Below are 21,674 nucleotides of genomic sequence, written 5' to 3' on the forward strand. Positions count from 1 at the left end.
CCTTCCAGGCTCCTTATGTGATCCTGTAGTTTCATAGGGACAGTTGCAATAAGCATCTGCAAGCTTGCTCTGCATCTCTTTGTTTGCCTTGAATCCAGCATTTCTGCATTTGGCTAATGAGAAAAACAATAAAAGCTTTTGACAGTATGTGTATGTATCTGTCCTCTATCTACAGAACTGTGTAAGCATGTTCTTAGTGTGCACGCATGTATGTTTGTGTAACTTCGTCCATAGCTGTGTGTACTTCGTGACTAATGTGGCTATGTCGTGGTGTCACTAATGACATCAGCACATTGGTTTCTTTGCATTAGTCAACATCATCCATTGAGGCATTTGGGTCCATGACCAGTGTTGAGACACCTGTTCCAAAAACACTTTAGCTGGATAAGATTTAAATGGTTGTCTAAGAGGATATCTATCCACATATGTGGATGTCACTGGGCCCGCTGGTGGCTATCCAAATAGTGAGATGCTTTGTGCATTTTTAAAAGTTCGGGCCATCATGTTCATGGGGTGAGGAGGGGCATTCCAGGGACCCTCTCTTCAGTCGCCCCTCTGGTCGACCTGTCGACCAAACTATCATACTTTGTCACTCTTGCTTTTGGTAGCCATATCTTGGTTACTCCTCCATGATGTCCATAGTAATTAGCATGGTCATCAAAACTCCAAGTCATATAACTGCAGTCCCCTTCGGAGTTGCACCATACCCATTTCACCCAATATCTGTTATCAAAGGGATTATCGAATGTTATCATATCAGTCGGGAACAGTGGGCACTCCTTTATCTTTGCTCTCAGGTTATTTCTTTCCTCCATATCTTGTCCTTTTCTTCTTCCAGGTCTTCATCCACTAACACTTTCATCCCTATTGTCTTCTCAGTAGTGTTTTGACATGATCTAATGCAGATCTGAATCACACAGAGTCCTACTAATATTAGTGTCCCTAGCAATACCTTACGTCCATCTGCTAACCATGTTCACATCCATGACCATGTGTATGACAACCAGCTCTGGTCTTTTCCTGTTCCTTTGCCTTCCTCTTCTATTTTGGCATGCATTTTCGATAATCTTGTCACTGCTTCAGTCAGTGTGCCATTCTCTCTGTCATTTTCAGGCACAAACATGCAACAGGAACTCCCGATTTTGGCATAAACTCCTTCCATTGCTTTGAGAAGGTCTAGAATATATCTTTTCTGGAGAACCATCAACCTTACTGCTCAGAGCTCTTCTTTTATTGTGCTGAGGCCATTACTGTAGAGTTTATTGTCTGCATTAGCTCCCATCTTGTTATCTGCAACCATTTCATGTTTGTGCACGTTTGCACAGATGGAACTACTGACGCAAAAATAATTTCTATCCTACTGAACAGCTGCTGTTCTTTCTTCCCTTTTCTTATACTTCTACTGACCTCTTATTTCTCTTGTTGTCATCCATTTTAGGGAAGTCGTCCATCTTGATGTTCTTCTGTGGCACCACCAGTGCTGGCATGTTGATGTGTACCAGCAAGCAAACACCTCCCCAGTTGGGTGGCAGCTTCTCGTATGCCCTGGATCTGCACGCCCAGTAGTGATCCATTAATACTGCTGTGACAACCTTTATTGCTAAATGCTTTTCTGTGTACCTACACTCTGTGTTTTCTCCACTACTCCCCCCTTCCATCCTTCCGCTCTGTAAACCTGGCTATACACGGGTCCATCCCAACATCCTAGTTCTCCTAATTCCTTGATCCCCTCTTCTGACAGAGAAATTTCTTCAGTGTTATTGTTTTTGTCTCTCCTTTCTGTGCGCCATCAGTTATGTATTGTATGGCCTGATCTAGTTGCCAATAATGGTTCATCATGTCAAGAGTCTTTATATAACTGTCTTCATACGGAAATGTTGCCTTGGGCATCCATCTCAATATTGCTGTTTTCTCTTTGGAATTTTCCTCAGGTTGTAACCATGGATAGGAAGGCATCATGCTCTTGCTGCTGATATTTCAGTTGCTATATACGTTCTAGAGACACTCATGGCATAGGTGATTAGTGAACAAAAATAGCAGTTCTCCCCAGTGGTATCTTTGTCTACTTTAGTCATGTGCTTGTACGACATATTGTTAGATACTTGAGCAGTATCATGAAAAGTCCCTTCAAGGGGTTGTGATTATAATGTTGGCAAAAAAAGTGTCAGGGGTGATCAGGAGACGTATCATGAACTACGTACATCATTAAGCAATGTTCTGCTATAAAAAACATTCTATTGCAGTGTTCTTTCCAGTACAGGAACGTACTCATACAGAAACATAGGCATTGGCTGCAGCATACACCATGGAGGTGCAATGTTCATAATTTTGCAATGTTGGATAGTACAATTATGAATGCTTCCGTATCAGACTTTGCTGTACTGTGAAACATGTAATACCTTGGTAATAATGCATCACTTTCTTCATACTTGTACTACCACACACATGAGACTACAATGCATACAAATATGGGGCATTTACAGGGAAGGTAAAATAAGCAAAAAAGAGGCAGTATCATTAAAAACTGTTTATAACCTAAATGATTATCTTCATGCACAGAAGTGATTGCTGTGTTTCAGGGCTGCTTCTTCTCCTATGTATATGCATCATATGATGCGACTGTAACCTAACGAAAAGTCCTGTAAGAACATTTGAGAAGTGTAACATCTCCAAATATAGTACTTTTTGAATTTGAGTTTCTGAATGTCAGTTAAGAAACCCACCTGGCCTAGATATGTAAGTGAACAAAAAAGAAGGGGACAGACATGTGATGTCATCAGTGATGTCATAAATGACATTTGTGATGTCATATTTGATGTCATGGGTGTTATTCTTAGCGGTGCACAGTGGTGGTGCGAGTTACGGTAGTTTAGCTTTCCATAAATGGCAAATTTCTGGGGGTTTTCAGTTTTACTTGAAACCATAATAGCTCTTTAACAAACTTTTTCCACTGGTTTTGATAGGTTTTTATTAGTGCAATGTAACCATAACATCCCTTTAACAAAGTTTTTTCACTGAATTTGATAGATATTTATTAGCTCAACTTAACCATTATGTCCCTTTAACAACGTTTTTTTCACTGAATTTGACAGCTTTTTATTAGCACAACTTAACCATTACGTCCCTTTAACAAAGTTGTTTCACTGAATATATATATATATATATATATATATATATATATATATATCAGACGGCCTACGGTAGTTATGGTTAAGTTACTCAACTCATAGGAAGAGAACTTTGTGGGCGGCTTATAACTTGGCTCTCCCTGGACGAACCCTTACCAAACTTTGGGAAAAAAACTATATGGCCCCGTTATAGAGGGTGGTCCCACATTTTTTTCCATAGAAATAATGGAATAAAATGTTGCTCACTCCTACAGCCCAAACTGCTGGACAGATTTTCACCAGATTTGCACCAGGAGCGGCGGCTTGATCCCAAAAGCATGCTTTTGTAAATTTGGTTTAACTCCGTCCAGTAGTTTATTTTTAAAATGACCAAAAAGTAGGTCCAATAAAATGTGTGGTATCTGTGACATCGGACGTGCCCACTGATTGGATGGTGAAACGCGGAAAGTGCGTCAGATTTTTGGAAATGCCCGCCATTCAGATTTTGAGGACAGCAGCCTGTGTCTACAGACATTGCGTTATAATCATATTAAAAAACACAACATTGCAATTGTCAAACTTATCAAACAATCTCTGGGGAGGCGAGGTGTGATGAGGATGGGATGGGATATGGCCATAAGAAGCCAAAAAAACAGGTGGTTTTCATCCCTGAAGTCTGCGAACGCTCCGGATGTTCGGCGGGCAGTCTTGTGATTTTCATGAACACTTAAGATGTTCGGGGACATCTTTGCCATATTTCTGTATTACAGAGTTGGTGAAAAGCAGTTCTTGGATGGCTTATAATTTTTGCCCCACTGCATGTAATTTTGGAATTATGAACTAGATCTGATTCTGAATGGTTTTGGTGGGATTCTGTCAATAGTGTGGAAAAATTAGAGGGGGCGTCCCAAAATATTGTAAAGGCTTATAAATGTGATGCCATTTGATGAATCTACACAAAAGTTTGCAAAACGATTTTAAATCGAGATATAAATGTTTTTTTTTTAAAGTTTGGTGGGATTTTCTCAAGATAGGGGCTAAATTAGAGGGGGTCTCAACATTTTTAGATGGTTTATAACTTTGGTGCCATTTGACAAATGTGGACACATGTTTTCAGAAAGATTATAGACCACCCTTGAATGTTTGTGTAAAGTCTGAATGGATCTGTAGGCACATACATTTTGACACTTTTGAAAAAAATAAAACATGGGCGGATTTCAAGCAAACTCGTGTAAGGAGCATTAGCAAGGACCTTAAAGCATGGTTTTGCAAATGTGCCCGTGTTTTATTTTTTGACAAGTGTCAGAATTTAGGTACCTTTGGTGACTGTGCTATAGCCTGTGGCCATGAGCAGTGGCCAGATGTTCCTGGTCATGGTATAAGGTCATGACCCGGACAATCTGGCTACTGGCCATGACCACGAGGGACAACAAATGGGGTTAAAGTGGCCACGTCCACCTGGGACCGGCAATGTGGTAAAGTTATTTGAAAGTGGGATAGGTTTGAAAGGGAAAAAAATGTGCTTGTGGTAATATGGTCTTAGGGTTCTGTCTTCGCCTTCTGCAGGCTGCCATGGAAAGGGAAGGGGGGCTCTGTACAGAGCCCCGCCCTCCCTTTTCATGGTGGTCATCTTGGAAAAGGACGTCCCACTGTAGGAAGAAACATCAATTATTTAGCGCCCTGGTTTCCCGCTTTGGGAACCAGGGGTGCTAATGGCTTTTATCCCCCATCGCAGGGCCTGGAATGGAGGATAATGGTCCGGAGCCCTCGTTATTTAAATATTTGTTTATTTATTTATAACATGCCAAAGCACACAGGCATCCGGGCACACACAGACACACTTCACCTGGACCGATAACTTGGTCTGCCGGGCCATTATCACCAGAAACGGGGGATGAACGCCACATTATTCCCATTAGCATAACACAAAATGCTAATGGGAATGTTGGAAAAACGTATTGAGTCTATGTAGTTTACTGAGAAATGTAAAGTAGATGGTGTCTATAAGATTTCTTTTTAGTTCTATTTTATAACTATGAAAGTTGGTTCCTAAAGGAACCTTACTTTTGTTGTTTTTAAAGAAAAAAATGTTTGCAAGAGAGGTTAGAACGTAGGGTGGGGAGGGAAATGAAGGAAGAGGCACCAAGCACTAATATGGAGGGGCAGGAGGACAGGGGAAGGTGTTGCGCGTGTGTTACTTCTGAGGTAGTCGGCAGTGTTTCTCATGCTCCTTGACTACAGCTTCGAAAGCACTTTGAAATTGCGTTGCAGTATATACAGAGGACTGTTGTCTTCGAAAGATATGGATCAACAGCCTCTTTAATTGCTTACAAGGTAGCTGGTGGAATTTTGTGTGCTGAAAATGGGGCAAAACACATCTGTACCGTGATTAGTTAGAGCCTAGTGTGTCCAGTTTCTGAAAAACAGTATGTAACAAAACCGTTTTCAGAAAAACCACTGTGGTTTAGGGCAAAAGCAGTTGTAGAAGAACAAGGCTGTGGAGAAGGACAGAAAGGATACAACTGTCCCTTCCTCCTATCCACACCTCAACCTAGGAAGCGATGATGTGACGCTTATCAAAAAGGGATACGAAAAAAAGGTCAACTACTTAATTCTATCTGTATTAATGCATCCAGCCTTGTTGTTTTTTTGCCCATAAACCACTATCTTCCACTATATATATGTGTTGGAAGAGACAAGTAGCCAAACAGAGAAAATCAGTGCATCAATGGTCTTGGATACAGCCATCCACTAGGATGTTCGTGAGTTTAATGGCCTAGGGATTGCCTGTAAAGCCTGGTGCACTGTGATTTAAAAGATAGAAACTATAAGCAACCCAAGTTTGTATGACAAAACAACACAAAGACAATACACACTCCACTCTGCGTTTTGGAAATGTTAATGGTTAACGTAGGGTGGGGTGAGGTAAAAAGATTGCTCACATACAGTAGGTCAAATTAATTCCTCTACAGTGTAGCAGTCACCGTCTACCGGTTTCAGTGGTGTAATTCTTATTGGGGCCACTTTCATCAGGACAGTCTTCTGGTTCCCTTAATCATGGTTGGTCAGATCAGTACCTACCAAGTATCGGAACCTAAAAGAGGGCGGGATTATACTTTACCACCTTCTTAATTGTGCCATGGGACTGGATCAGTCAGGTGAACCTGTGTGACGAAAAAGAATACACCACAGTCACCTATAGGCTAGTAACCGCCAAAGCATGGCTTTGAAATAGCAACTCTGTTAATGCCATTCATTTTTAACACAACGGATGACATCAGTACCTCATTTACCTACAATCACAGATAAAAAGGACAGTATGTCCACTTTGATTGAGCATAAGCTTATTCATATATGTAGTCTCTTAAAATCGGATTTTAACAATTTGACATATTCAGGCGCATATTCATATAGGTTTATAGTCATAATGTAGAAAAAAAAATGTAGACTTACAAAAATGTCGAAAAAAAATGTAGAAAACAATAATGTCGAAAACCTATACATATAATGAAAAGAGTCAATTTTTAGAAAAAAAATGTTGAAAAAAAATGTCAATTAGCACTATCAATAAATAAATAAACAAGAAGAGTATCATTTACTAGGGGGGGTCCCCCCCAACCCTCCTCACCCAACACCCCCCGGCCACCTCCCCCCACCCCTACACCACCCTCTCACCCCTCATACTCAACACATTTTAATTATATATATATATATTTTTTTTAAAAAAAAATTTGAAAAAATGTAGAAACAATTCAACATTATTGTTTTTCGACATTATTGTTTTCTAAAAAAAAAATCGACATTTTGACTTTCTACATTATTGCTTTCTACATTATGACTGACCACCATTCATATACCTTATGCAAAAGCAAAAATTGGCCAGGTAAGACTCAGCACAAGAGAAACCAAAAGTTACTCCTGGCTGTGGCCCACTGACCTTAGCAAGCAGGATTGTTTTCTTTTTTGGGTTCAGTCGTGGTTGTGTGAGTTATTGAGATAGTTCCAAATATTAGAGGATGCTGTCCCCCCTAGTTGTAGTGGGATGGGAAGAGAAAGAACCATGTAAAAGGTTTTGATCCCTGTGTTGCAGAGATCACAATGTCAATAATGGCGATCTAACCCACAGTCATCCTTTGTATGTGTTACAGAGTTAGTCTCGGTTGCTAGGTATGCCACGGCAGCAATCCAAAACAGCAAAATCAACCTACAACATAGTATGTGTATTACAATACACATTCGCCACGGCAAGGGTTTTGCATATCTTACTCAATTAGATCTCTTGATGCCGTCCCAGCTCCCGTATGAGTCGTGGCATGGCTGGGAAGCCCTACGCTTCTTCTATAGATCTCGTCACGTTGGTAACGTGACGCATGACGCGAGCGTCATGTTGGGTATGCAACGTGACACGGAATCAGGCAAAGTCTGAGACAATTGGGGTCGTCCGATGGACTTAAAGATATAACCATTCTCATATTTAGCACTATGGACAACTTTTTTGGTGTAGGCTGTTTATGTCATGGTTGTTTTTTGTTATTTGGTTAATTTTTAGAAAACAAGTGACCCTAAGAGTTGTTCAAAATCAAAAATCAAACACACCCGATGTACTCCTCTGCCCATCATAATAATGCCTGATCCACTCCTCATAGCATGGAGGTTGGCTCACTTATTTAGCTGGTTAACATGTCTAGGAGTCTGCTGAACGATTAGAAGGAAAAATTGGCTTCAGGGCTAGTGGAGTGCTATATAGAATTAGTCTCCAAAAGGGAGAAGTTCCATTATTTGTTTTGTTTTGTTTTATTCGTATTTATATAGCGCACAACAGTTCGAGGACATCGTGGCACTTGTTACAGTACAAAGCTTAGTTACTTAGTTACATGGTCATTAGCAATATATATACAGGTTGCAATATAGTTACATAGTCATTAGCAGTATATATACAGATTACAATATAGTTATATTACATTTGTGTTATATTACAATATACATGGCAGAAGTGGAGGAGGCAGTCCTCCACTTGCTAGTTGAGGAGAGTGGCCTTGAGGTTGTTGCGGAAGACAGAGATGGAAGTTTTAGCTCTAAGGGTGGCAGGGAGTGAGTTCCAGAGTTTCGGTGCAATATAGGAGAAGCCTAGACCTCCCGCTGTGGCTCTCTTTATGCGTGGTATGTGTAGCTGGTTGGTGTACTGAGCTCTGGTGGGGCGAGTGGATGTGGTCCTTGATATTGCTTCAGATAGGTATACTGGAGCGGTTTTGTTGATGCATCTGTGAGTGATGGTGAGGATTTTCAGAGTAATACAGTCTTTGACCTGGAGCCACCGGGGATTCACGTCTGGCGTGGGATATATGGTTTCTTCTAGGGATGCTCATGGCGGCTCTGAGGGTAGTGGTTTGCAGTCTGTGAATGTTTTTGGCAGAGATGCCAGCTAGGAGGGCATTGCAATAATCGAGTTTGGCTCCTATAGTTGCTCTAGCTATGGCCAAGCGGTTGGGGGTGGATAGGTAGGGTTTAATGGCATTGATGAGTTTGGTGCTGAACGCTGATGCAGCAGCTATGGCGCTGACTTGTTTGTTCATCAATAGGTTTGCATCAATGTGAACACCTAGAGTCTTGACAGAGGATGATACGGAGATGGTTGAGTTGTCTATGTTGAAGTTGTTGTATTGGGGGCTTAGTTTCGATAATGTGTTTGTCTGGCCCAGGATGAGAATTTCAGTCTTCTCCCCGTTAAGACAGAGGCCGCTGATTGCCATCCAAGCTTGGATAGTGGCATAGATGTTGTGAAGGGCCGTGGCGTCTTGGTGACACAGTCCAGATAGGGGTAAAAGTACTTGAGTGTTGTCTGCATAGTTTGTATATGCAACATCCATGGAGTCACGTAGGTCGAAGAGGGGTTTTGTGAAGAGGTTATAGAGGGTGGGGGATGTACAAAATCCTTGGGGGACACCACAGTTTATAGTGGTAGCATCTGCGTTAGCTGTGTCGGAGTAGACCTTCATGGCTCTTCCTTCAAGGAAGGAAGTGATCCAGGATGCTGCTTGATTAGAGAAATGGGCTGCATGGGTGAGGTCGGCGGTGAGTGTTTGGTGATCTACCAGGTCAAAAGCAGCGGATAGATTGAGAAGGAGGAGCAAGGCAGGTTTGCCTTTGTCCATGATCTGTGAGATTTGATTTTTTAGGTCTAATAAGGCGGATTCTGTTCCGTGCCCGACACGGAAGCCAGATTGTCTTTTGCCTAGTATGGAGTTAGCTTCTATGTATGATTGGATCTGGATGTGAGCTGCTTTTTGCCGGTTTTTGGGGGGAACAGGACTGTTGTTATCGGTCTGTAGTTGTTGGGTTGCGCTGGGTTAAGTGTGGCCTTTTTTAGAAGTGACCGCACCCAGGCTTCCTTGAGATTGTTTGTGACAATTCCTGTTTGGAAAGATGCATTAATGAAGACAGTAATCAGGGGTACTAGGTCATTGGCGCATTCCTTGATGATTTTGGGAGGGCAAATGTCTGCTTTGCAGAGGTATGGTTTGAGGTTTTTGATGAGATTAAGGGCCTCAGGTTCAGTGACGTCTCTGAAGGAGAAATTGAGAGTGACTGAGATTACTATGCTTGTCTTGTGTAGGGCGGTTGGTTTTTTGGTTTCGAAGGGCTTTGCAGTGGTTTTGGATTTTGTTCTGGAGGAGTTTTATTTTGTTGAGCATGGCGGACTGAATGCTGGCACACCAGGCTTTGTCTTTAGTTATCTTGTCAGCGGTAGCCGGAGGAGTGACTAATTCATTAAAGATTGCGAATAGTTCTTTAGCTTGGGAGTTGGCCTTTGAGATCCTGTCATTGATTGAGTTGGATTTTGCTGCTAAAATGTCTTTTTTATATTGGAGGGCTATTTGTTTGAAGAGGCTCTTATTTAGGTCACTCGGATCCGTTTGCCCGTTTTTAAGTGACTGACTCTTTTGAGCTCGGAGGGTTTGGAGTTCTTCTGAGAACCAAGAGTTGCAGTGAAATGATTTTTGTTCCTTCTTGCTTTCAAGTGGGACTATAGAGTTTATGGCATTGGTGAGAGTATCATTGAAGATAGTTGACAGTATATTTGTGTCCTGAGAGAATGGTGGTGCTAGGCAGGGGCTTTCAATGTGGGGACGCAAGTTGTCTGCGTTGAGTTTTTTTAGAAATTCTTATTGTGGCAGGTGGTGCGTGGGTGAGAGTCTTAGGTTTAGGGTTGGTGGGAATAAGGAATTCGATGCATGTGTGGTCCGTCCATGGAAGGGCGGTGTTTGAGGTAATGTTGGATGCACAGTTGTGATCCATGACCCAGTCAAGGGTGCGGCCTTTGGAGTGAGTGGGGGTGAGGACTTCTTGGGAGAATCCTATGTCTGCAAGTTCTTTAGCTAGGGTTGCGGCGGATTTATCTTTAGGATCATTGTATCCTAAATTTAAGTCTCCTAATGGAAGGATTTTGGAGGACCTTTTAATGTTGTTGCTGAGTCGATGGGAGAGGTGCTCGTGGAAGTCAGCTGGGAGTCCGGGAGGTCTGTACAGGATGTGGATGTTGATTAGATTATTGGGGGAGAGCGTAAGCTTGGCTGATAGGATATCAGCATTACCACCCCATTTACTATAGTCTGCTAATCTAATGGATAGTGAGTCTTTGTGGATAAGGGCGACTCCCCCTCCAATCATATCACATCTTTCTTGCCTAAGGATGGTGTAGCCTGTGGGTAGGACTAGTGCGATGGCTGGGCAGGAGGCATCATTGAGCCAGGATTCGGTGATGCAAAGTAGGTCCAGATTAAGTGTGGATAGTAAATCATTTATCTCAAGGGCATGTGCAGGTAGGGAGCGTATGTTCAGTAGTGCACATTTAAGAGGTGGGTGTTGTGTGCCTTTGATGTTTTTGTTTGTACTAGTATGGGGTGAAATGTGCTTGTTGTGGTGTGTGGTAGTGAGGGGCTTAGTGCGAAGTAGTGTAGAGGCATGTTGGGGTGGTGGGGGGAAATGGGCAGTGCCTATGCTCATCTTAGTATGGGGTAGTGGTGCAGCGTGGGTGCCTAATCTGGTGTTTCTAGTCGTGATGGGTGTGGGTGAGCAGAGTAAATACCTAGGAAGTGATTGATGTCTGAAATTGCGGAGTCTGGTGGCTAGGCTAGGTGGCCGAGACTGTGTGATGTTGTAGTCTGGTGCTGCGGCATGTGAATTTAGTGCCGGGAGCTGGGTGAGGTGTGCTGGGAATATGTGGGGAGGCGTAGAGGCCATTATAGTGAGGGCTATAAGGATGGCTGTTAGGCTGGCTGAGCGGAGTGTGGCAGGGAGAGTGCAGGAGAATGAAACTATGCTATGATTGGGAGGTTCACTCTTGGGCATCATGAGTGGCTGTGTGTGTGTGTGTGCAGCTGGTGTGTGCCATTGGTATGTGACAGAAATGACAGGGGGATCGTGCGACTAGTGCTAGGTAGTTCAGAGGCAGGTCACAAGTGGGTCACAATTCAACAAAATACAATGCCTAGATTCGATTTTCTAAGTGGGGCAGGCAGTGGCTAAATGGTGGCATGGCATAATAGGTAGCATTTCAACAGAATACAATGCCTAAATTCGATTTTCTAAGTGGGGCAGGCGTAGATACGTTCATTAGAGAGCGTATTGCTTTGACAATGGTAAGAGTTTGTTGGCCATATCAAGAAATAGGTCAGTGTGTTAGTGGTTTTCAGGTAGGGGCAATCAGCGACGGTACGGTCTCTGGTGGATGATTAGAGAATCTCATTTGAGAGCAGTTTGTCAAGTAATCATGGCAAATGATTGCCAAGGAATGCCCTCATTCAGGCCTGTTTGGTCTGTCTTTAAGCAAAATACCCATTTTTGCTCTCTTTTCAGTAACAGGTTGGCCATGTCGCCGCCTCTCCTAGGACACTTAACTTTTTCAATTATTGTACATTCTAGTTCTTTAGCCTGATGTTTTTTCCGTTAGAAGTGATCGACCAGAGGGGCATTTTCCTGTTGCATCCTTATGCATGACAAGTGTTCCTGTATGTGTTTTTTGATGGGTCTTGTAGTCATGCCTATGTACCTCTTGTGGCATGGGCAATTGATCATGTATATTACATTAGAGGTATTACAGTTTGTCAGTGACTGTTGTATCCAAAGCATTCTCAGTCCTAGGTCCAATGTTTTAGTTAGTGTGCAAACATTGCATTGGCCACACGTTTTTTCACCTGTTGGATGTTCTTTCTGTCGCAGCATGATGTCTTTCGGAATATTCCTGGCCCTTTTTCTGGCAATTTTGATTGTTTTTTTGGGGTACCCACTTTAGGATAGTCGATCCATCAGTGTCCTTGCCTGGGTGTCATATTCTTGTAAATTGGAGCAGTTTCTCCTATAGCGGAAGAATTGTCCAAATGGAAGGTTTTTGCTGAGACTCCTCAGGTGGAAACTTGAATAGTCTAATAAGGCATTACGGTCTGTGGGTTTTCTAAAATCTGTGGTGGACAATTGACCTGCGTTCGCTTTTATTTCCACATCTAGGAAGTGTATGACGCCTTTACGTAGGTTTTTATTAGTGCAACTTAACCATAAGGTCCCTTTAACAAAGTTTTATCAAAGACTATCTATATATATATTACATGGCCACGGTAGTGGCCATTTAGTTATGGTTAAGTTGCTGTTTCCATAGGAAGAGCACTTTTTGGGCGGCTTATAACTTCGCTCTCCCTGGACGGATCCTCACCAAACTTTGCAAAAAAAGTACTTGGGTCACTCTGAATTTATTTGCAAAGTTTGGTGAGGATTCGTCCAGGGGGGGAAAAGTTATAGGGGGGGTCCCAAAACTTTTTTTTTCCCATAGACTGAATGGGAAAAAACTTTGCGCACGGCTACAGCCCGAACCGCTGGACGGATTTACACCAAATTTGCGCAGGAGCGGCGGCCTGGTCCCAAAAGCGTGCTTTTGTAAATTTGGTGTAAATCTGTCCAGTAGTTTTTTTTAAAAATGACCAAAATGTAAGGCAAAAAAATTAGTGATATCTGTGTTCGCTTCGCGGACGGACTTCCCTGTTCGCTCTGCGGACAGCACCCCGATTGGCCCATGGCCTTGCGTAATGTCCGCGGACATGCGACGTGTTCGCTGATTGGACGGCGAGGGGCGTGGAGCGAGTCAGATATTCTGTGGCGCCCGCCATCTTGTATTCGCAGTCGACCGCGTACAGCGCAGTGAAACCTGGATAAAAAATTGTATTTAGTGCCGTGTGTTGGTGTGTAAGAGTGTTTGGGGAGGGTGGGGGAGTATGAGATAGGTTCAATATTTTGTTTTTTTATGTGCTAGACGTTTTTGTTGCGTTCGATTTGTCCGCGGAGAACACGGCTGTTCTGACATTTTGTAAATAAACTAAATGGTGGGGTGTTTAGAGGACGGAGTATGTGTCATTTTTGTTCGCAAGGAAGCTAAAAATGAGCTATGAACACTTGCGGTGTACTTAATTGTTCGTAAATACACAAACTGGGGGTGTCCTCAGGACCCTGTCCGTATTGTAATCTGTCTAGTTGAATGTGTTCTAAGAACACTCGCAGTGTCCCGAAATGGTTGCAATTACACAAAATGGGGGTGTTCTGAGAACGTTGTTTGTATTGTTCGTTGTCAGGGTGAAAGTGTTTTAAGAGCACTCCTTTTGTCCGCTAATAGTACAATTTCCTAGGGGCGTCAACCGACTTTTTGTCCACTAAAGAAACGATAAATCCGGCTGGTGTGCGCCGACATTATGTGATAATCCTATGACTGGCGCTATTGACCTGGCTGACTTGCTTTTGCGACACTAAATCATATCTCCCGCCCCTAAGCCTGATATTATCAAAGTATTCATATTCCCCGCCTCTCTCTTTGACGTTACAGGGTGCGTAATCAAACGCGCCCAGTCATCTCCAGTACTACGCGACTTTACACAGAACCCGGAAGACAACACACATTATGTCACAACACAGCGTGCCACAATTCGGAATATGAAACTGTGATTTAAAAGCAAACAGCAAGATTGTAAATGTTGTAAAGTACATTTATTTGACATCAAATGTTTAGAGAATATTCAGCAATTTGCATTTGTCTTTGTTGTCGATCCGCAAAAGTTCATGTTGAGACACGCGATGTTCCTTTGCGGTACAGAGGGTGTTAGATCAGCTTACAACTCAGTGCGCCACAATTCGGAATATGAAACTGTGGTTTAAAAGTAAACAGCAGGATTGTACATTTGGTAAAGTACATTTATTTGACATGAAATGTTTAGTGAATATTCAGCGATTTGCCATTGTCTCTGCTGTCGATCAGCAAAAGTTTATTTGGAGCCACGCGTTGTTCCTTTGCGATAGATAGGCTGTTGGTTTATGATAAAAGCAGTAAATGGTTGCTCTGATAATCGGAAGGTTGCTCCAACAACGAGCCATTAGACCACCCTATTGGTTGGTATGTTGTTTGTAGCCGCTAGTACTGCGTAAGGGCATATTGGTCCTTGGCGATTGTCCCATAAAATGGTCAGGGTCATGAAGTTGCATATTTGGACCTGCACCTGGCAGTTGAAGACCCCATCCGCTGGAGTCTGTAAATCGTGACATAGGCAAAATGGAGCCACATAACTGTTTTAAAAAACATAAATTAGTCTCACCAGCCGATCTTCATTAAAAATCATCATTTTATTTATTAGGGCGTGAAAATATTTGCTATCGAAGATAGTGCAACAGAGTATGTTAATAATAAAATAATTATATTTTCCCATTCATATAGCGCTAAGAACCGTGAGGTATCTAAGCGGTGCTTATTATTAACCACGGTGTGTGGTGCTCAATTATCGACCACGGAATGATGAAAGGCTGAGTTTGGCCTTGCCGGGATTCAAACTTGCGTTAGAAAGCTGTGCACGGATGTCAAAGCGAGCGCTGTACTCGCTATGCCACTTGACAGGCTACAGTGAAGTGGCACAGCGAGTAGAGCGCTTGACCGTCTATAGACCGGTTAAATTATTTCTACTAACCCACCCTGTGTCGTCTGCCTTTTTCAGAGCCCTCTAAACGACAGGGGATCAATTTGGCGGTGATAGTGCACGGTAGAAAACATTATGCCACTTTCAACGAACAAGTTCAACTTGAGCAGTCTTTAATGCTACGCTATTGTAATTATATTTGGTATAAAGTAATCTAAAGGGTTACTTACAGTACAATTGCAATTTCCATTGTCTACGAGTGGTGCAGTCCCAAATACGACTCCGCGTGTGCCAACGATCTTTCGCATAGTGATATAATATATAAAAGTGGTTTCGTTTCAGAAATTTCATCTTTATCTTCTCTTACGTTTTAGCAACACTCCTTCAAGAGAAGTCTTTCATCACAATCTCTGTCAAGGTCAAAACACAATACAACCTTATAGTCAGCTTCGTGAGCCTCTCCGGGGCCCGAGAAAAAAATGGAAGCAGCTGACCTTCACTGTGAACGAGCATAAATTCTTACTTTGCAACATTCTGTGTAAAGCCATCTGTAGAAGTTGTGGAAGCAGCTGACCTTCACTGTGAACGAGCATAAATTCTTACTTTGCAACATTCTGTGTAAAGCCATCTGTAGAAGTTGATTTTTGCACGCCATGTTTGTATATTGTTTGCGTGATATTAAAAAAAGTTTGTTTAAAGGACGTTATGGTTCTAAGTACAGCCGAAAGACCCCTGAAAATCGCAAGTTATGGTAAGCTTTGAAAAATAACTGGCGCCACCACCGTGCACTGCTAAGACTAACACCCAGGACATCAAAGATGACATCACAAATGTCATTGATGAAATCACTGATGACATCACGTGTGTATTTACTTTTCATGGAATTTGTGTACTAGGGATTTTTATTATAATGTTGCGAAAAAAGTGTCAAGGATATTGCAATAAATATCATACCGTTATTAGTGCTTTGAACGATGCATTGATATAAATAGCATTGTATTATGGGATTTTATCTAGTATACTGAGCTACTAATGGAGAAACATAGCATTGTGTGCAGAGTACAAGATGAAAGTATAATATTTGTAATGTTAATGTGTTGAATAATGAAATAATAATTGTCCTGAAATGTTCGAAAATTCACAAAATGGGGTTGTTCTGAGGACGTTATTCGTATTGTGTGATTGCTTAGCTGTATGCAATGAGGGAATGGCACAGAGAGTAAAGTGGACGCCGTCCGCGGACACCGCGGCTGTTCGTGGACAGGGCGTGCTACATCCGGGTTTTTCCAGGAAATCCAACATGGAAAGAAGACTGTACGGATCAGCCAATCAGATGTCGAGGTTGTGGATTTGTGTTGAAAGAGACTGTGTGTGGTGAAGATGGCAGAAGTGGAGAAAGTCAGGGTGTTGGTGCTCGGAGATATGTTTGTGCATGGTTTACAGCAGTACGCTGAATGCAGGCATGTTGCAAAGAACTTTGATGTGAAAGGAGTGGAGGTGGTGTGGAGCAGTGTGCCTGATTGCAATGTACAGGGAATTGTACAAGTTTTTGAGGATATGGCCACGATGAACAGTCCGCATGTGGTAGTTTTGCACTATGGTGTTTTCCATTTGGGCAACGTCAGTGCCCCTACTTTGTTGGCTGATTTGGATCGCTTGGTTCAAGCAGTAATGAAGATCCTTCCAAATGCAGAAAGTAATTTTTTCTGGATTACTACCTAGGGCAATATGGGACAATAGTTCAGTTTTTTGTCCTCAGCAAAATATTGCTAGGTGTGTCATCAACCGAGGCATGTGTGCCTTCATGCTTAGAGCTGGTATGTTCTTCTGTAACAATGAGAATATTGATGCCAGTAATGCTGTTAATTTTAAAGAAGATGGCATTTCTTTATCTTTTACGGGAAATGCCTTTCTATTTTGGAATGTAAGGGTTGCTTTGGAGAAGGTTATGTGAAGATTTTAGGAGTAAAGTAAGAACAAAAAAAACAAGAAAAAAAATACAAAATAACAGGTGTCTGTCAAGCATCTGTAAAAAAAAAAACGACTCTTTTCAGAGCCAACTTCAAAGGGGAAATGGGGCACGCTATTTAAATTTACATTCACCACGCTCAGATTTTCGATGTGTCCGCGGACATGGCGGGAGTCCGCGGACATGAAAATCACTACGAGGGGGTTAGTATGTTCTATGTTACATGTATATGAAGTCAGGGATATTATGGTTAAGTTGTGCACTAAAAACCTATGAAATTCAGTGAAACAACTTTGTTAAAGGGACGTTATGGTTAAGTTGCGCTACTAAAAACCTATGAAATTCAGTAAAAAAGACTTTGTTAAAGGGACGTTATGGTTAAGTTGCGCTACTAAAAACCTATGAAATTCAGTGAAAAAACTTTGTTAAAGGGACGTTATGGCTCAAAGTAAAACCGAAAAACCCCTGAAATTCGGCAGTTATGGTAACATAAGCAACCATAACTCGCGCCACTGTGCACTGCTAACACCAACACCCAGGACATCAAAGATGACATCACAAATGTCATTGATGACATCACTGATGACATCACATGGCTGGCTCTCCCTTTTTATCCTTTACTGACATATCGAAGCCATAGTTTTCTTCAGTAACAGTCAGGAAGTAAAAATTGAAAAGGTACTATATTTGTAGACTTAGGGTCCAGTCACATCATTTGAAACATATACATAGCGGAAGATACAGGCTTGAAAGAGAGCAATCCTTTCTGTGCATGAAGATAATCATTATGGTTATCAGCACTTTCTCATAGTTTTATTTTTATTACTCTACCTTCCCTCTATATGCTCATATTTGTATACATTATACTCACTCTCCATAGAGTGAATGGGAAAAAAATGTTGCTCGCGCCTACAGCCCAAACCGCTGGACGGATTTCCACCAAATTTGGACCAGGAGCAGCGGCTTGGTTCCAAAAGCGTGCTTTTGCAAATTTGGTGAAAATCCGTCCAGTAGTTTTTTTTAAAATGACCAAAAAGTAGGTAAAAAAAAATTAGTGATATCTGTGTTCGGTTTGCGGACACACTTCCCTGTTCGCTCTGTGGACAGTGTCCTGATTGGCCAATCGTCTTGCGTGATGTTCGCGGACATGCAAAGTGTTCGCTGATTGGACGGCGTGGAGCGTGAAGCGCGTCAGATTTTTCGGTAGCGCCCGCCATCTTGGATTCGCGGACGTCCCCGGACAGCGCGGTGAAACTTTGTTCAAAATGTGTATTTTGTAGAGTGTGTTGGTGTGTAGGAGTGTTTGGGGAGGGTGGGAGTGTATGAGATAGGATGAAAGTTGTGTTTTTTATGTGTTAGACGTTCTTTTTGTGTTCGATTTGTTTGCGGCCATCACGGGTGTTCTGAAATGTTCTAAATAAACTGACTAGGGGGTGTTCTAAGGAGTCAATATGTGTCCGTTTTGTTCGCAAGCAAAGTGAAACTGTTCTAAGAACACTCCCGGTGTCCTGAAATGTTTGTAGGGGGTGTCCTGAGGACGCTGTCCGTATTGTTCTCTGTCAAGTTGAATGTGTCCTAAGAACACTCGCAGTGTCCTGAAATGTTCGCAAATAAACAAAATGGGGGTGTTCTGAAGACGCTTCTAAGAACACTCGCGGTGTCCGGGGAGTGTTCGTAGGGGGTGTCCTGAGGACGCTGTCCGTATTGTTCTCTGTCAAGTTGAATGTGTCCTAAGAACACTCGCGGTGTACTGAAATGTTCACAAATAAACAAGATGGTGGTGTTCTGAAGACGCTTCTAAGAACACTTGCGGTGTCCGGGGAGTGTTCGTAGGGGGTGTCCTGAGGACGCTGTCCGTATTGTTCTCTGTCAAGTTGAATGTGTCCTAAGAACACTCACGGTGTCCTGAAATGTTCGCAAATAAACAAAATGGGGGTGTTCTGAAGACGCTTCTAAGAACACTCGCAGTGTCCGGGGAATGTTCGTAGGGGGTGTCCTGAGGACGCTGTCCGTATTGTTCTTTGTCAAGTTGAATGTGTCCTAAGAACACTTGCGGTGTCCTGAAATGTTCGCAAATAAACAAGATGGTGGTGTTCTGAAGACGCTTCTAAGAACACTCCCGGTGTCCGGGGAGTGTTCGTAGGGGGTGTCCTGAGGACGCTGTCCGTATTGTTCTTTGTCAAGTTGAATGTGTCCTAAGAACACTCGCGGTGTCCTGAAATGTTCGCAAATAAACAAGATGGTGGTGTTCTGAAGACGCTTCTAAGAACACTACCGGTGTCCTGGAATGTTCATAGGGGGTGTCCTTAGGACGCTGTCCGTATTGTTCGTTGTTAAGTTGAAAGTGTTCTAAGAACTATCATGTTGTTCTGAAATGTTCGTAGGGGGTGTCCTGAAAACGGTGTCCGTATTGTTCGCTGGCAAGTTCAAAGTGTTCTAAGAACACTCACATTGTTCGCGGACATTAAAAGTTTCCCATAGATCATAGTTGAAATGTTTGACTCTATGGATGTGATATGCTGCGGTGGTTGTTGCCAGGGCATAGAGTCTTGGGTGCATGGCCATTTGGCCATGCACCCAAGATTGTATGCCCTGGCAACAACCACCGCAGCATATCACATTCATATTTGCTTATAACTTTGGGTGAAAAACAAATGTATAAGGAACAAAGGTATTAGATACTATGGATGCGATATGCTGCTATGGTTGTCCTTATTATTGTATACTTACTGTTTGGTCTAGTAATGGGAGTCCATGTTTTTCTTCTTCATTTCTGTGATAAAAGAAAATAGCATGTTAGTATTAGTATTTTGTAATGACTTATTACATTGTATAAGCAATATACTTTTATTTTTTTTCGACCCTCATATTTAGTAGAGTACAAATCAGAGTACTGTGCAATTTGCTCAGTTTCTGTATTTGTTGCTAAAATCATTGGGTCTGTGGGAGAAAAAAAAATCCATGTTGGATTAAAAAAAAAAACTTTTTCTGTTATGCTACAGTTTATTTGTTTGTTTGTTTTCAGTGTTCACTTGTTGTTTCTGGCTAATGCTCTATACTTTGCTTTGTTGTATTTTTTTTGGAGCAGTAACAGATTCTTCATTTGTTTTGATATTATAAAATTTTGGAGCAGTTAGATACCAATTGGCGTATTCTAACTGTCTATTTTTTTAATATATTTTAGTGGTTTTGATTTATCTATTTGGATATTGTTAAATTTTGGGACAGTTAGATACCAATTGGCGTATTCTAACTGTGTATTTTTTGGCCTAATTTAGTGGTATTCATTTATCTGATTAGTTGTTGTAGAATCTTTGAGCTGTTAGATAGCTTTTGGAGTATTCTAACAGTTTATATTATTTTAACACAAATTTATAATTTTGGGACAGTTAGATACCAATTGGCGTATTCTAACTGTGTATTTTTTGGTCTAATTTAGTGGTGTTCATTTATCTGATTAGTTGTATAATCTTTGAGCAGTTAGATAGCTTTTGGAGTATTCTAACAGTTTATATTATTTTAACACAAATTTATAATTTTGGGACAGTTAGATACCAATTGGCGTATTCTAACTGTGTACTTTTTGGTCTAATTTAGTGGTGTTCATTTATCTGATTAGTTGTTGTATAATCTTTGAGCAGTTAGATAGCTTTTGGAGTATTCTAACAGTTTATATTTTTTGAACACAAATTTATTTAAAGGTTTAAATACAGTTTATTTATCAAATTTTGGTTTTAAGAACATCAAAAAAGTGTTTGTAAGATTTGCTGGTAATCTCTGCTTTAGAGTAATGGTACTATCATTACATTCAAACCATCCACATTTCTTTTTTACATATGCAGTGTAGTGCCCTGAATTGGTTGTGGCTCCTGCGTGGTAGATTATACCTATTGTTGTGAAGGTTTTCTTACCAAGTGATATTTGACCATGTGTGAATCCAGTCAGCTTGCAGTTGTTTTTGGTACCATCTGCATTGTAACGTAGAAGCATTAGTATTACGTATATACACTATGTTTATTATTACTAACGTGGAGCGATTATCTGAATTGCAGGTAGAGCATAATCTACCGTGGTTTGCATATTGTACAAGTTGCTGAAATGGAATGGATTCACAATTTGGTATTGATATATATATGAAGCGTTCATTGGGGATTTCTTCTTGTGTCACATTGTTGCAGAGAGTGCATGTATGTTTCCACATGTATGAAATCTGTATTATTTCATTTATAGGTATGTTTTTGTTTTCCAGTACTTTTAGTAAGTACATTAGAAATTCTTGTGGATCTTCCTGTGAGTTTATAGTGAATTTCACCATTCCAGCACAGTAGTCTAATTGTCGTCTTATTCCAAAAACACTATCAGGCCGATTCATGGAATAATTAGCGCGGCGCAAGTGGGCAAAAACGTGCGAATCGCAGTGGAATAGCGAAAATCGCAGTGCAAGTGCGAAAATCGCACGAAAAGCAGCGCACATCGATTCATGGAAGGCCGTGCGCGAGAAAACCATCGGATGTGCGATAAAAAAGTGCGCGGCGCACGTTGGCGCACAGGCCATCTAACTGCGTGCGCCAGGTCACAGCGAAAATCGCACAGGCCACAGCGAAAATCGCACATAGCGCGGCGCACGCAACAAAAGTAGGCGGAACACGGGGCGTA

At 41.7% G+C, this 21,674-nt stretch overlaps 1 protein-coding gene across 2 annotated transcripts in view; it reads left to right on the top strand.

Annotated features, from left to right (window-relative positions):
* Nucleotides 1-21,674, top strand: part of LOC138513763 (olfactory receptor 5AP2-like) — a 458,684-nt gene that overhangs the window by 282,580 nt on the left and 154,430 nt on the right. Inside the window, exon 2 of one of the 2 annotated variants that reach the window (XR_011281814.1) lies at nt 15,424-15,743. The exons of the other annotated variant lie outside the window; for it this stretch is intronic. The gene's annotated coding sequence lies outside the window, so the exon portion shown is untranslated. Of the gene's footprint in view, nt 1-15,423; nt 15,744-21,674 lie in introns of those variants that run through there. 2 annotated transcript variants of the gene reach the window in all.

Source organism: Ambystoma mexicanum, chromosome 12 (assembly GCF_040938575.1).
Source record: "Ambystoma mexicanum isolate Mex_15411 chromosome 12, UKY_AmexF1_1, whole genome shotgun sequence".
NCBI lineage: Eukaryota > Metazoa > Chordata > Amphibia > Caudata > Ambystomatidae > Ambystoma > Ambystoma mexicanum.